Source organism: Anser anser (genome assembly GCF_964211835.1).
Source record: "Anser anser genome assembly, chromosome: 1".
NCBI lineage: Eukaryota > Metazoa > Chordata > Aves > Anseriformes > Anatidae > Anser > Anser anser.
The window spans coordinates 94,038,034-94,052,140 of NC_139720.1; the positions used below are offsets into that span (position 1 = coordinate 94,038,034).

The window sequence follows — 14,107 nt, forward strand, 5'->3', positions numbered from 1 at the left end:
CTGCAGCTGCTGACATGAGTGGATGGTCCCTTGTGTGCCAGATGTGTACAGCACAAAGACCACATCTCCCTGACTGCCACTTGAAAGTCCACATGGTTTGATCCCACCTTCAAATTGTAGGAATTGAACATAGCCCTTCTGCTAACAACCCCAGCTATAACCAAGGGTTTCAAGTCAGCGCTGAATTTTTGGTTTAGCATGTCACTTGAGCTAGGATTGAAACCTTGCTTTTCTCTTCCTCCATCCTTCCTTCCACAGGTTGAACCCCCCATGACCCAGAATGTCAAACACATTCAGACACCCTGGACGGAGATGTCAGTCAGACACACCAAACAAATCATTTTTTTCTGGGGAAGTGACTGACACTTCAGCAGCTTAAGGACGGATTTCGCTCACGGATGTAGATTGTTTATGAAGGCAGGTTTTTCCTTTCTACCTTGGCAGGCTGTACTAAACAAAACAAAACAAGAATACTGAAATAAGGAAATCTTTTCTAGTAGGAAAGAACACCTTATAGAGCTTGGCAGAAGCACCATCTCCCACACTTGCCCATATGAGTCAACAGTGTCACTCAGGAGATTACTTGGTATTTGCTGCCTTGCCTCCAAATTTAAAGGAAGGCAGTGACATGCCGTTCTGCATCTTAGATTCACAAATTCCCTTCTATTTTAACGGTTGACTAAGGCCACTTTCTGCCAGCTTTCTCACAATATAGCTTACTCCTATTCCAGAAAAGATAGGAGATGAATACAAAGAGACAATAAAAGAACCTTGGGAGGTTTCCAGATTGCTTTAATTCATAATTTTCATTGCTATAGTTGAGATATAAGTAATCTTCTTGTTTCCACTCCAGTTACTTTCAACCTCAGTGATGCCAGAACATAATCTTGCACCTCTCAGACACCTCTGAAATAAAGTTACTGCACCTGAAGTTAATTTTTTATATAAAGATAATTTCCACAACAGTCCAAATGATAATGCAGACATATGGGTATTGTATAATTGATATTACATTCTCAGTAGCTTAGTTTCTGGAAGCAAAGTATAAACATTTCCAGCATGCGCACTTAAAAGAAATATGCTTGCAAAGCGAGATTGCTTCCTATGAGAAAGAAAAAGAAAAAAAAAGAAACAGCTCCTCTTTAAATGACAAACAAAATGCATTTCCTCTTCCCATCCCACAGCAGATGCTTACACATGCATGTCACGTACACACACAAACAAACATTCACATGTGTAAGATCCACCATAATCAAAAAAGGAAAGTGCTGTTAAAGGTGCCCATAGTAACTGGGCAGCATATCATGATGTAAATCAGTACATCTCAGGAAAGCTGCAAGCGTTGCTGTCTTGTTTTGCAATGCTAACCACATGCAGACACGCAGACACCAAAGTGCTTTCATGTTACCTCAGTTCTTCTTCCATAAAGGTTGGTGGTAAAGCCCTCCCTGATGCCAATCAAAGTACTGATGGGTTGAGAGCTGATGGCAGTTTTGAATAGCCAAGGAAACTGATGATTTGAAGAACTTAATTCCTCCCATTTTAAACAAATGCTTGTTTCCCTAGGAAAACTCATCAAAGCAACAAGATATTCGGAGAAAAAATATATATATATATCCTTCCCCTTGCCATACCCTGTCCTCAGGACAAGAAGTTTCTTCTGGATTATAACTACCCATCTTGACTCCTAGTATGGGCAACAAAAAGGGATATGAAATTCTGGGGCACTCTTCATCTCGTCCTGAAGTCAATGTGTGAAATAGGTCAGATGCATCACTGAAAATGTGCCCTGAAAATGCCACTTTCTCCTTATTCACAGTAGAAGGAGGCTATCAGCATGAGCTCCCATGCAGACCTTGGAAGAGGACCATGCCCTATCCCCATGGGACAAGGGAAGGAGGGAAGCACTGCTCTCTCAGCTGGCAGGAAACTTCTGTCTCAGCTCTAAATCCAGGGACTAGTTAACCTAGTGACACATACAGGGTGCTCCTTCCCTCCAGCAGAGGTTTGAACAGTATCAGATTTTCACTTAGATGTACCTCCTGCCACAACCAATCTGTAGCCAATCTGCAGGGTGGAGCAGGGAAAGGGTTTTTTTCCCTGGCTCCTGCATCCTTCCTGTACAGGCACCCAGGCATGGATTTAATATAGGAGAATGCAAAGTCATCTTTCCAATCAGCCTTCTTTCTGATCCATTTGGACATGCTAGTTCATGGTTGTCTGAAGAAGTATCTTATTGTCTGTTACTAAGATCCTCTGCAGCACAATCACTTCAATAACAGTACATTCTGTTTTTAAAAAAATGAATTAAGTCCTTGTCCTCATTACATTGCTTGAGAGACCGATCCAGAACTTCATTCTTTGAATGGACTTACTAGTTTTTTAAGTAATTTCCTCATGACAAATTTCTAGCCAATTGTGTTTGTGCCAATAGTGTCACTTAACTTAAGTACCTCTTCTCCCTCTATGATTTATGTCCTCTCCCTGTTCCCAAAAATACATTTATAAAGAGCCATCATATCCTATTCCAACCTTCATTTCTCCATTTCCAAAACCAGTGCCTTTCCATGGTTTTTCCTCAGGATGGCACGCCATTCTTCTCACGAGTAGCACCTGTTACAGTTTAATTAATTAACTGTTGTGAAGCATGGGTAATCAAAGCTATATAAAATATTTCATTGAAGAATGAGTGTAGATATGGACCAATATTGCCCTGTTTCTACTCAGAAAAGCCCTCACCCAGTAAGCCAGGTTTATCACTATCTTTTCTTCCAACTCAGTGTCATAGTGGTGGTTTATGGCATCCTCGTACAGACCTAAATCTCTTTCTTCCTTTGTGTGCCAGCAACAGTAAAAGTTTATCCTATTCATCTTCAAGTAGGGAGCTTCATATTTTGTGCTACTAAATTGCATCTGCTTCTACTGGGAAGTAATAAAGATGAGCACTAACGTCCAAAACCATTGGCTCTCTAGGGACAAACAGTACTTTTTCTTTCTGGCCTAGATAATACTCAGAGAAAGGAAAAAAGAACTAAGAGTCTTTTCCAACTGCTTTCCCCAAAACCAGCTGATTTCATTCCTCCCTGTGAAAAAACATGGTTGGCATTTGTGGTTTTATGCTGAGGAGAACGTTTGCCAGTTCTGCTTGATGCAACTCACGGCAATGTGAATAGCAGCTGCTGTTTTGTTTTGTTGTTGTTTTTTGTTTTTTTTTTTTATGAAAGTGAAGAGAAGTGTGAAAACCAAAACTATTTCATTCCAGTTACAAATGTAAGGAGTTTTGCAATGTCATTCATTTTCCTAGGTAATATCCAAATATTTTTTCTTGCTATGCTCCAGCCAATATCCATTTGAGCTTTCATATGAGGAAAAGAAAATAGATTTGAATTACGCAAAGCCAAAAAAACAAATCAACCACTATACAAGCTTAATGGTACACACAGACAATCTCCTACAATTATAATATGTACAGAATATTTAACCTATACCATTATCCCCTGTTAAAAGGTAACTGGGTGTGGGAAAAGAACCACAATGAGATATTCATAGAGTTATATATCTGACAGGAGGTCAAATTAGGCCACAACACAGGTATCAGCAGCATAAAATAATGGGATTATTGTTGCACTGAAGAAAGACCCCTGTGTCTGATCCTCAACTAGATTAGCACTGCTCAATATACATCAAAAGATGTATAAAGGAGTCATATCTGATAGGCAGTGCTAGAGATCCCAACTGCCTCCTCCTTTTTTTCAGTTTACAAGAAAAACAACTGCATTTAGAGCAAGTTACCAATCTTTTCCTGGTCAACCGCCTTGCAAAAGGAAAAGGACAAGGAAGACTTGCAAACAGACAAAGCACCACAAAATAAACTATTGGTACAGTAAATGTATGCATTTCCTACCCACCACCGGTGAGGTGCACCTGTTGACAGGGCTGATGACGTTTTAGTAGATGTAATACGGCAGCCAGCAGCTCTTCAAGGAGCACTCACAGCAAAGAAAACTCTGTTAACATCACGTTGTGTGCAGTCTCTGTAATCCAGCAAAGGCTTTGAACATGAGCTTTTTGAACAAAAGCATGTAAACTGCCCACCCCCTCAACATACATGCTCAAGAGTATGGCCAAACCCGGGCCACAGAAGGTGTTTTTTCTGTCAGCAAGTAGCACTTTGTTCTTCTCTGAACTTCTGTCTTCTAAGACAGAGAACTGAGAATAGCCCTTTGGATATTTCACTGGGAAATAAATAAATAAATAAATAAGATGCAAATACCTATTTCCCTGCTGAAAGTATTATGCTCATCTGTTTCCCTGTCTCCAGTGGCAAACTTCACATAGTGCTGCAGAGCCTTCAATATAGGCAACCACTGTCTGAGAGCTGTAGGTTCAGGTGGTCCTAGCATCATGGTCTTGCTCAAAAGAACTTTTAACTCACATCTAAAAGGGAGATAGCCACTGCCAAAAGCCACACAGGTTTTGTACCACTATAGCTGCACTGATACAGTTAAACTACCGCTGGTGTAGAAGCAGTTATGGTGGTAAAGCACAGTTACATGAGCCCTAGGCTACCAAACCACATGAAATGCACCTGTATGGTTCCTTTGCTGAATTATAAATCATAGGCTCCCAAGCTGCCTGCATCTGAATCCTTAAAAAGGACTCAGAGAGTTTGGCCTACAGCTGCTGAAGCTGTAGAAGCAGGGCCCTAGAGACTTTTAAAATGAATTATTGAGAAGAATGAAAGGAAATTATTTGCAAATATTTTGCTGTCTGTACCTCATTTGTGAGACAGTCTTGCTTCCTAAGAATGTGTTCAGCATTCAGCTCCTTCTACCACAGGGGTGTCAAAACAGCTTTTATCCTCAATTGATTGTAAGCAGTTTTGTTCAACTGTTTATAATTCATTAAATTTGTTTTGTCAGGAAAGCATTATTTCTGCTTTTGTAATCTCTGACTGAGGCCCTTTGAAAGGAAAAATATGAATAATGATCAACAAATAATAGCACTCAGCGACTAGGGAAATAAATGCTTGCTGCCACACACAAATCCGGGCATTTATCTGAAAGACAGCTTGCTGAGCACGCAGGAAAGCAACACCTGACCCTCTGGGGGCAGCTACCTCTCCTTCCGTTTGCCTACATAGCAGCTTCTGGGCACCCTGTGAAGCCATGGAGCAGTCTGGTTTTGCCCAAGCCCCGTATTAATACTCAGCTGGTCACTGGAGGCTCTGTCCCTGTCCATCCACCTGGCACACAGCTGATCTTGCTGTAGGATACTGACACGATTTCTGCCCTAGCTTGTGAAGTTGCCATTTATCCCCTCCCTGAAACTCAGGTGGTGGCCACCTGAAAGTGCATGCCCTGGACAGACCATCCTCACTGAAAAATTTCAGACTAGCTGCTTAAAAATGCTGGTAGAGACGGAATTGGGTGCTCTTATAAATGGAGATAGCCCACATGGTCAGAAGAAAAGGAAAAAAAAAAAATGGAGAGAAAAAGCATTTAGCCCATTTTTTTAGTTTCCTAAAGAAAAGAGGTTGATGCAGCCATGGGCTTCTTCATGCATTTGTTCCTATCCATCCTCCCACTGCCCCATCACCAAACTGAGCCAAATTTCCCCAGTACTGAGTTTTCAAAGACAGCAATTTCCTAGAAGTTTCTCAAGCTGGCAGCTGGCAACAGGAGGGAGAGCTGCATCCATGGCCAAGGAAAAGGGCACGGAGGTTCACGCACGAGGTCTTCAGGATGTCTCTCGAGCACAGAAGCCACGTCAGTCATCACCTGCTCTGTCCCAGGCACCAGTGGAGCAAACCACAAGGCACAGAGCTGTAGGAAACCGGGTTTCGCCCACTCCCAACTTGTGGAAGCGCTCGCTCTGGAAGCGGGTTACAGAGAAGCATGTCATGACCTGGTTGCACACTCACTGTACGTATGTCTGTGTCCATAAGCAGGTAGACTGGGGCGGCAGCAGGAGCTGCTGAAAGCACACTGCCATGGGTTTTCACAGCCCTGCAGCACCAAGGGCTAGGTTTGCTCCGTGGCCAGAGAGCTCATTTTCCTGCTCCAGCTAATAGAGCATTCAGCGAGAAGGATGCCAAGCCACTTTTAAGAAGGAGGCCACCCAACTGCATGATTGTCATATGATGTACAGTTTTTTTAATGAGAAGAAAAGGCACAAGGTGAGGGAAGAAGAAGTACTTACCAAAAAGAAGTGTAACAAAATCCAGCAAGTTCCTAGTGCTTATTAAAACAGTCACTTCCATTCTGCTGCTCTTCAGACTCATCAGATGTAAAGAGTCAGCCTAGGGAAGGGCAGGCCAGGCCAGGCCAGGCGGTCCTGGGGGAAAAAAAAAAAAAAAAGTTGTACACAGAGCAAAGTTACTCTGGAAAAGGTTTTGGAGGAGGCTGAGTGACTGCCATACACAGCGCATGCTGAATTGAGATGGTTTTCCAAAAAAATCCCAACCCACTGTTTATAACCCCGTCCCACAAGGTGCTGAGAGCAGCAAATGGAGCCTTTTCCCAGCAGTTTTCATAAATCCTCTGAGTGACTTTGGTAGTGGGATGCTGTTATGATCAAGTTGCATTGGGCAGTTAAAAAAAAAAAAAAGGCAGGAAAATATTTGTTCTGCAGAAGCATTTTTGTTAGCTGGGGTTTGAGGGCTACAGCCTGGTGACAGCTGAGTGTCTAGAGGTTGCATCCATGCCTGGGAGCAAAATTCACTGACAGGAATGGCCAAAAGGATAACCGAGACAGTGGAAGGGCCTGAACATGCTCCTGGGCATACCAAATCAATGGGCAGTGCTTGAAGCCATGGGCAGTCCTTCATCCTTGCAGGGAACTGATCTACTTTCAGGTCAGTTTTCTGTGAAGAACATTAATTCTTGCTGCCACCAGGATGCTTAAGTGTGAGTGGATGCCGTAGATCACAGAGCAAACAGAATTGAGGGTAGGAACCCTCCTCAGACTGAAACCACCACACATCACGCCCAGCAGCTGCAGCACAACGATCCACCTCAGAGTGTGGGAACCATACGATTTCTCTCCTCTTCTCCCCATCCGTCCCCTAAAAAAACAGTGGCTGGAAACCTGAGCCAGAGGTACTCATAGGCATCATGCGAAAGAAAATCCATCCAGTGTTGAACCTTAAAATTAAAAAAAAAAAAAAAAAAGTTTCTTGAAAAAATAATATCTCTGGTAAGTCTGCACCATCCATATGGGTTTTCAAACCTGTTATAACATTTGTACTGAAATAAAAGACCAGGGTCACTGGTAACACAGTACAGAAGACAAAGAGACCTGGGTAAAGCTAAGGGCACACCAATCCATTGTAACAAGCCAATTAGTGAAAACCAAAGTACTCAGGTGTGGGGGGAGAGGGAGAAACAACACTCAGTAGGTGTATTAAGTAAGCCGTTTTTTTCAACCCAATGCAAATCCGAGTGCTCTTTTCTGTTTCAACTGATGCATGGTTTCCATTGCTGTCTAAAGTTTTTTGTTTTCCATTTTTGAAGGCTATAGATTTCCATCTCTTGCCCTTGCAACTGTTTCGGTGGTTTATTATTTTCCAGCTACTTCTGATTTGCTCAGAGAATGCAGATAGGCCAGCTACAATAAACTGCCACAGGATATAAAAATTATTCATGAGAAGTAAACTTCTCTGGCCTCTTGTTGCACCCACAAACAAGAAGATCGAAATGAAACGTTAAACAGGAACCAGCCCACTGTACGCGGGCGACAGCTGTTTTCAAATCTAAACACCTCCCTGTGCTTTCTGACCACTGGATCCAACTCCCAGCTGACTCTGAGGATCAAGAGCATCCTGCCCCATAAATGCACAGATGTCTTCAGCTCTGAGGTCACTCACAACTAAACGTTAGAACTGTTGAGAAGTACGTCAGTTCGCCTCTTCTACAGACAAAATGTCACTTGGACCTGTAGCGTTGTTTTAAGATGACCAAAGTCTTCAAAGGACATGGTCTTGCCTCTCAAAACTAAGTTACAATGAACCAAGAATATAAATTGTGTATTCTTTTTTTAAAGTGGGTGCATGGATTTTGTTTTTGGTATTTATTCACCACTGTTTCTACATTAGCAGAAAGAAACACTGGAGCCACATTCATCAGCTCATTACACAGCTCCTGAAACAGCCCTACATGGCTTTCCCCTCTGGCCACAGTCCTGTGAGTGACTTGGTTCATTTGCAGCAGAACCAATCCTGACCTGTCACTCTGATGTCTAACAGCCTTCTCATTATACAAATTATCTATTATTAACCAAGCAGATACAAAGCTCCAGCCAAATGTTATTAAAAGGCTCCATAAAAAAGCAAAACACTTCAAACTGAGCAAAGTTGCAGTTTTCTACCTTTTTGCAGCCCTTCATGCAAACACAAAATGATCAGATAGTGTTTTACAGGCACATCACTTTAAACAACTTTTTCAGACATTTTTTTTAAGCAATACACCGAAAAACATCCCTGCGATTTGGCTGGCAAGAGAAGTCAGGAAACATTACTCACAGCTTTGATTTAAGAAGTTTTAATCCCATAGCTGCAGCCACCCAAACAAAGGGTTAAGACTCACTCAAAACTGCCAAACACCACGTTGTCTACCAGCAAAACCATAACATATTGTAGCTGAGGAGCCTGTAGGAAACTCAGTAAGTTCTGGTTAAAGAAAAAACAAATGATCTGTTCTGCTGACCTGTTTAAACTGAACCCAACAGACTGGCTGCTCTTCAACAGATGCTCCTCCACCAGAAAACACCTCGGTGATTTCCAAGCTGCTGCCAGCCTGGCCATGGCAAATGCCTAGAGAAGCTGTGCTAGCTGACCCAGGAGAAGGACCAAGTACACCCTCTAAGCGGATGCCAGCACCTGAGCAGCAGCACAAATACTGTTCCTGATGTACAAACCCAGCACGTGCAAAATGATCCTAGGGAAAAAAAAAAAAAAAAAGATTGGAAACCTTGGATTAAATTCCTGTTGGAATACTTCAACTATTCTGAGCTCTGGCAACAACTATGATGCTGCTAATGGCAATTACATATGTCTGAAATCCTCCTAGTTTCTGCTACTTGCCATTTGTAGGTCATAGCAGTTCAGAGGGGCTTTCATTCTTCACTGAACTTCCAGGAGGCATCACATTGTGATTAACACAATGATATTTGCAAAAGGAGAAGTAGTCAAGCTTGATGGCCTTCTTGCCTAGAGGAAGCTTGTATGATAAAGAATCAATGACCATCCAATAAATCCTCCATATGCTTTTCCACAGACAAATAATTCTTGAAGAAAATATTTTCAGCATAAGAGCTGAACATAGGAATATGAACGAAAGACAAGCAAATATTCTTAAGAAATTACTTTCTGACAACCATATGAAAAAGTAAAGGACAAGTAATACCAATTTCCCTGTTCCCACCCTCAGCGAGGAGTCTGTAAATCTTTCGGAAGGAAAGGCAGGCCACAATCATTGCTCAGGTCTGTTCACAGTAAAGCTAAGAAGTTATTGGAGGTAACTACAAAACTACAGGTCAGTAGTTTTTTCTGCACACCATGGAAGACTGATTTTTTTTTAACCCTGTCAGCTAAAAGAAAAAAAAAAAAGTGTCTGCTGGGGAACTCTGTAAATTTTGGTGTTAGAGTGGTAACAGCCTAAAAAAAGGTCTGATGGATTAACTAACTGCATGGCCCTAGGAGAACAGCCTCAGAGTTTTGAGGAGAGAGTTAAAACATGAAACTTTTAGCTGGGAATGCCTGGGTTCAATTTCCAGCTTGGTTTCCCATGTCTCCTTGAGAAAGTGACTGAGTCCTTGCATCCATTACCAGCTGTAAGAGCCAAAAGCCTGTCAACAACCAAGTGTGCAGAAATTATGATTGTGGAGATCAGGTAACTCCGAACTGAAGCCCATAGTGCAGGAGAAGCTGGGGGGAGGATTCAGAGAGAACACAAAAACAAGTTAGTTACTGAGCGTTAGCAAGCTTATAGTGAAATCCTAATGGAGATACAGTTGTCGTGTTTTTTTACCACAAGATAACTAAACAAGGACAACTTGCTTCCCTCCACCCATGAGTAACCTCACCCTCTTTGCTTCACTGTATGTATGGTATTTGCAGTGAGTAAACCAAATGTAAACTGCAGATAGCATGTCCCTAATAGGATGCCATGATATGCATGCTCTTTAAATCAATTATATTAATCTTTTAATTAACATAAAAAGTCTTAACTGATGGTTTTGAAAGCTTCATTTCAAAAGGCCTCATTTTCCTAGGTGTGGATGGCTCACTTCACACATGGACACAAACATCCAAAATCAAAGTCAGCCTTTGAAATGGCAGACCTTTGCTTCCAAGCACACGCTTTGTTAAAAAAAAGAAAAGCAGAGGCTGAGGGCAGCCACTCACAGCCATAGCCCCACAGCAGTTTTTCCATTCTCTTTAGTTGTAGCCTCTGAAGGGGAACATGATGCCAAAAGGTCATATGCTGCCATCCATCTGTCTGTGGAAGTGTCACAGACTGTGGGATTTCCCTCCTAGGGCTTGTGAACAGCTGTGCCAATAAGTTTGGGGTTTTTTAAATAAAAAAGAGCCCCACCACTACCATTTGTTTCTTTGAATGGAGCCTACTGTAGTCTCTCATGCTTGAAACCTCAAGGACAGAAACAGTGCAAGCCCCGAAGTGAGGAGAGCCACTGAGGCTTGCCCTCCCCGCAGGTCTGCCTCTGCTCCTGCAGAGAGCACGTGGTGCGCACGATTTGGCAGGGAAAGCACTTTGGACCACTGAAGCGATAAGAGATGTTCATCGCAACATCACAGCTTTGTTCCAGGTGTTAAGAAACCTTTCGAAAGCCCACTGCCACTGGACGTGGGTGGGGAAGGAGCACCATGCACTGCAGCACCCACAGTCAGCTTTCCTGTGCTGCAGTGGGTCCGGCAAAAGGACAGAGCAGAAGTTTGGGGCTGCCAAGAGCTGCCAGCTCTCCTCTCAGGGGGGATGTCCTTAGAGAGCCAGTCCTCACAGTTCTGTGGATGGACAGGGTTCACAAACTGAGTTAAAAGGGGGTGGAAAAGAGGAGCTATCATGCAGAGTTGCAGAGAAGGACTTAGGAACAAGGGCTCCCTAAGAGCATTCGTAACTTCTAAAATCTGTTGCCATGCTAGGACCTTGCAGTTTTGTTTGTAGGCTTGCTCTTGAGAGTAGACAACTTTGGGTGTGTTTGGGCCCAACTGGCTATTACCATGATAACCAAGTCCCCTGCTATTTGCTAAAGCTTGCCTGGAGCACGCACTGCTCTCCCTCCTGACAGCTGCCCTGCCCGTACCTGAGTCAGGCAGTACCTCCTCCTTCTCCTCCTCTCTCCTCCCATCTCCATTCCCACCCCATCCCTACAGGACTATCCCCACAGCCTCCCGGCCCTTGGCAAGGTGGGTGGTGAGGGCAGAAGAGAGGGATGGCACCAAGCCACCAGTGCCTGAGCATGGCTACTTCTGTCAGCAGCACACGTCCCCAGGGCTGTTAGGGTTTCAGTCCACAAAAGTGATTCAGCAGAGGGTCAACAGGATCCAGTGGGCCACCACCAGAAGAAACAGAAATGATGCTGGAAGCGTTAGGATACAGCAGAGCCAGGACTTCCCCACCACAGCTGGGGCTAGGCTGGCCACCGCTGATCTCAGCCATGTCGAGGCAGAGGAGGAGCTTTAGTTTTCCTGGAAGCCACAGAGCTGGCGACCCACCATGACGAGAAGCATAAGTCCTGCATCAGCACACCCCAAGAAGGGAAAACATTGGTTTTTGGCTACTCAGGTCACACTTTGATGGAAAAGATGTGTATTTACCGACTTCCCAGTTGGAAGGGTATGAACCATCCGTGATTTACTGGGATACCTAATTAATACCCAGAATACATAAACTGAAAACTATGCCTTGCCGTGCGCTTCAAGCTGTGGAACAGAAGCTGCCACTTCTCCAATTAAGAAAAAAACAGAGCGGTTTATTAAGCACAGTTGTGGGAACATAGTTTCAGTCTTCAGTGGGTTCATCTGAATATTTTTCCATTTCAGTTCATGTAAGTTCACGCCCTTTGGGTTTCACATAAAGCCCTAGGGTCTGAGCAACTCAAAATCTCAAAATCAAAATGTCAAGTTGAAACGAAACCATAAAAGGTATTTGGATTTGCATGAAAACGGGCCCAGATTTGCTTCAGGAGTTCCTGAAGCCTGGTAAAGCTTTTGAAGAGTCTAATCTGAGTTTTGTGGTTTCAGCTCAGACTGAAACCAGCACAAGAGAACAGATGCACTCCTTTCAGGAAGCCAAGGCAGAGGAGAATGATTAAGAAGCTATGAGAACAAGAACCACAGGGAAAGAAAAAATCTCTAAAACCAGATTGTCAAGTGCCAAACACCAAGTATTAGGAACTAAAAGGACATGGGTCACATTTAAGCAATACCAACTCTTTCTGAGGATCATGCCCTCACAACAGGACACTGCAGTCTGGATGAAAGCCCACCCGCAACAACACCATATGCCCTTCTGCCCATGTGTGAACATCCTGTCCATTGCATCGCATAGCACACTCCCTGAGAAGCACAAATCCTCCAAAACTTCTTTTCATGGGGTTCTTGTCACTGTATAAGTAAACTTACTCATACAGTATTCCAGCCACACAAGAGCTAGGGAAAAACAAATCTGCTGTTTTATGCTCTCTGGCTAACATCCATAACATCCACCTGTCCCAACATCAAATATTTCAAATTCTGGCTTTTATCTTTAAATAAAATTTTAAAAAAAATCAATTTCATGTGCTATATTTATTCATATTGTATTTTTTTCATGGCATTAAAATAAGCACATCAGTGACAAGTCAGTTTAGTTGAAAAGATGCAAACAAAAAAAAAAGATTCAATTAATAAATTAACATTTCTTTCCATTAACAGTCTATACACTGCATTAAATTATACTCTTTACATTAACATAATTTACATTGACAGGAAGCAGAGGAGGTTACTTCCTGAGTAGGAGCTGATTGATTATTTTAGATTTAGCCTCTTGGCTGAGCAATTGACTGTCTTAGAAACATCACGTCCTGATTAATGTAAATGTTATGAATAACATAAGTGGAAACCGTGAAACTCACAAGTATCTTGCTTTGAGAGCATTTTGCCTCCTAAAGATGCATAAATTTTTATTGGTTTTACGTGGCAAGGTTTTGGTAGCAGCAAAAATGCAGGGGTGGCCGCTGTGAGCAGAGCCCAGCAGCTGCCCCATGTCAGACCAGAGCCAGCTCCAGCTGGCTCCAGAGGGACCCGCTGCTGGCCAGAGCTGGTTGTTTGTGCCTCTGTGAGAGTAGATTTAAGAAAGGGAAAAAGGACTTCTGCAAAACAGCAGCTGGGAGAGAGGAGTGAGAACCAGACCTGCAGACCCTCAGGTCAGTGCAGCAGGAGGACAGGAGGTGCTCCAGGCAGGCAGCAGCAGTTCCCCTGCGGCCTGTGGAGAGGCCCCTGGTGGAGCAGGCTGTCCCCCTGCAGCCCACGGGTCCCACACGGAGCAGATCTCCACGCTGCAGCCCGTGGAGGAGCCCCCGGTGGAGCAGGTGGATGTGGCCTGGAGGAGGCTGCGGCCCATGGAGAGCCCCCGCAGGAGCAGGCCCCAGGCCGGAGCTGCAGCCCGTGGAGAGGAGCCCACGCAGGAGCAGGGGGTCTGGGGGGAGCTGCCGCCCGTGGGGGACCCGTGCTGGAGCAGTTTGCTCCTGGGGGATGGACCCCGTGGTACGGAGCCGTGTGGGAGCAGTTCTTGGAGAGCTGCTGCCTGTGGGCAGCCCCCGCAGGCTCAGTTCGGGAAGGACGGCATCCCGTGGGAGGGACCCCACGTGGAGCAGGGGCAGGGAGTGACTGTGAAGGAGCGACGGAGGTGAAGCATCAGGGACTGACCACAGCCCCCATTCCCTGTTCTCCTGTGCCCCCTCCTCAGGGGGAGGAGGTAGAATCCTAGAATCATTAAGGTTGGAAGAGCCCTCCAAGATCATCTGGTCCAACCATCCCCCTACCACCAATGTCACCCACTAAACCATGTCCCTAAGCACCACACGCAACCTTTCCTTGAACACCCCC

At 44.1% G+C, this 14,107-nt stretch overlaps 1 long non-coding RNA gene across 2 annotated transcripts in view; it reads right to left on the reverse strand.

The window, feature by feature from the left end:
• Nucleotides 1-542: 542 nt before the first annotated feature.
• Nucleotides 543-14,107, reverse strand: part of LOC310893988 — a 32,730-nt gene continuing 19,165 nt past the window's right edge. For both annotated transcript variants that reach the window (XR_014579461.1, XR_014579462.1), the window contains exons 3-4: nucleotides 6,202-6,336; nucleotides 543-5,874 (exon numbers count right to left, since the gene is read on the reverse strand). This is a non-coding gene — a long non-coding RNA (uncharacterized lncRNA). The remainder of the gene's footprint in view (nucleotides 5,875-6,201; nucleotides 6,337-14,107) is intronic.